The sequence below is a fragment of the Bufo bufo genome, chromosome 8 (assembly GCF_905171765.1).
Source record: "Bufo bufo chromosome 8, aBufBuf1.1, whole genome shotgun sequence".
Taxonomy (NCBI): Eukaryota; Metazoa; Chordata; class Amphibia; order Anura; family Bufonidae; genus Bufo; species Bufo bufo.
The window spans coordinates 95,325,192-95,327,956 of NC_053396.1; positions in this window are offsets into that span (position 1 = coordinate 95,325,192).

Below are 2,765 nucleotides of genomic sequence, written 5' to 3' on the forward strand. Positions count from 1 at the left end.
TCCAGATTCTGATTGACGCGCTCTGTCTGGCCATTCGACTGCGGATGGAAAGCAGAAGAGAATGACAACCGAACCCCCAAGCGAGAACAGAAAGCCTTCCAGAATCTGGAAACAAACTGCGTGCCCCTATCAGAGACTATGTCTGAAGGAATCCCATGCAATTTGACAATGTGGTCAATAAATGCCTGCGCCAGCGTCTTAGCATTGGGCAAACCAGGAAAAGGGATAAAATGCACCATTTTGCTAAAACGGTCCACCACCACCAGAATCACAGACTTCCCCGAGGAACGAGGCAAGTCCGTTATGAAGTCCATGGACAGATGTGTCCAAGGACGGGAAGGAATGGGCAAAGGAAGGAGAGGACCTGATGGCCATGAATGAGGGACCTTGGCACGAGCGCAAGTCTCGCAAGCTGCCACAAAACCCTCAACCGACTTACGAAGCGCAGGCCACCAGAATCTCTGAGCGATGAGATCCAGTGTGGCTCTTGCCCCCGGGTGCCCAGCAAGGACCGTGTCGTGGTGTTCTTTAAAAATCTTGTGTCTCAAAGCAAGAGGCACAAACAACCTCCCAGGAGGACAAAGATCAGGAGCTTCTGACTGGGCTGCCTGCACCTCTGCCTCCAATTCAGGAAAAAGAGCAGAGACCACCACACCTTCAGCCAAAATGGGACCCGGGTCTTCAAAATTCCCACCTCCCGGAAAACAACGTGACAGGGCATCTGCCTTCACATTCTTAACCCCAGGGCGGAACGTAACAACAAAATTAAACCTTGAAAAGAACAAAGACCATCTGGCCTGTCTCGGGTTCAGACGCTTGGCTGACTCCAAGTAGGCCAGATTTTTATGGTCAGTAAACACGGTAATAGGGTGTCTGGCTCCCTCTAGCCAATGGCGCCATTCCTCAAAAGCCAACTTGATGGCCAACAATTCCCTATCTCCCACATCATAATTTCTCTCTGCGGAGGAGAGTTTCTTTGAGAAAAAGGCACACGGTTGCCATTTGGCAGGAGAGGAACCCTGAGACAAGACCGCACCCACCCCTACCTCAGAAGCATCAACCTCAACTATGAAGGGTAACGAAATATCAGGTTGTACTAGGATGGGAGCGGAAGCAAAACTCTCCTTGATATTAGAAAAGGCCTTACGCGCCTCTACCGACCAGGAAGAAAAATCTACCCCCTTTCTGGTCATATCAGTGAGTGGTTTAACAACAGAGGAATAATTCAAAATAAATTTCCTGTAATAATTGGCAAAGCCCAAAAAACGCATCAGCGCCTTCTGATTCTCAGGAAGCTCCCACTCAAGCACAGCGCGGACCTTCTCGGGGTCCATGCGAAAACCAGAAGCGGAGACAAGAAACCCCAGAAATTGGATTTCTGGAACCGCAAACACACATTTTTCCAGTTTTGCGTATAATTTATTCTCCCGCAGGATGAGCAAGACCTGACGTAAGTGTTCCTTATGAGTCTTGAAATCAGGAGAAAAAATCAAAATGTCATCCAAATACACTAATACAAATTTTCCCATTAAATTATAAAAAATGCTGTTGACGAAATGCTGAAAAACGGCTAGGGCATTCATCAAACCAAAAGGCATAACCAAATTCTCAAAATGGCCCTCAGGGGTATTGAAAGCCGTCTTCCATTCGTCTCCTTCTCTGACCCTTACCAGGTTGTATGCCCCTCTTAGGTCTAATTTGGAAAAGACTTTAGCCCCAACAACCTGGTTAAACAGGTCCGGGATCAGAGGAAGCGGATAAGGATCACGAATAGTGATACTGTTCAGCTCCCTGAAATCCAGACAAGGTCTTAAAGAACCATCTTTTTTCTTAACAAAGAAAAAACCAGCGGCAACAGGTGACTTCGAGGGTCGTATGTGTCCTTTTCTCAGACTCTCAGAGATATAAGCCCGCATAGCGACCCTCTCAGGTTGGGAGAGATTGTATAAACGAGATTTAGGCAGCTTGGCGCCTGGGAAGAGATTAGTAGGGCAATCATACTCCCTGTGCGGAGGTAAACCCTGAACTCCACTCTCAGAGAAGACATCCAAAAATTCTGAGAGGAAAGGTGGTACAGTCTTAGCAGAAACCTCAGAAACAGATGTTATGAGGCAATTCTCTCTGCAAAAGTTACTCCAACCATTTATTTGCCTCGCTTGCCAATCAATGGTGGGGTTATGTTTAGTGAGCCAGGGTAGCCACAACACTAGAGGAGTAGGCAAACCGCTAAGGACGAAACATGACACATCCTCAACATGAGCATCACTCACAATTAAACGGATATTGTGAACTATGCCCTTTAATGATTTCTGAGAAAGTGGAGCTGAATCAATAGCAAAAACAGGAATATCCTTTCCCAAAGTGCATACCTGGAAACCATGAGTTATTGCCAATTGATTATCAATGAGGTTGACAGCTGCTCCACTATCCACAAAAATCTCACAAAAAATGCTCTTGCTCTCTAGCGCCACCCTAGCAGGCAGGACAAAACGGGAACTACAAGCAAACGGAAAACCTTCAATTTCCGCCTCAACCCTGCCAATAGTAACAGACGGAACATTTTTAAAAGATTTTTTCCTTTTTGTCTCTTTATTACTCCCAGAAAACTGCCTGAATCTCCTAGAGGGACAAACATTTGCCAGATGATTTATACCTCCACAACAAAAACAAACCCTCCCCTGCGGGCTGAATCTTCTATTGTCAGAGGCAATCAACCCCAGCTGCATGGACTCCTGCTCAGAAGGGGCTGACAGCGACTGAGACCC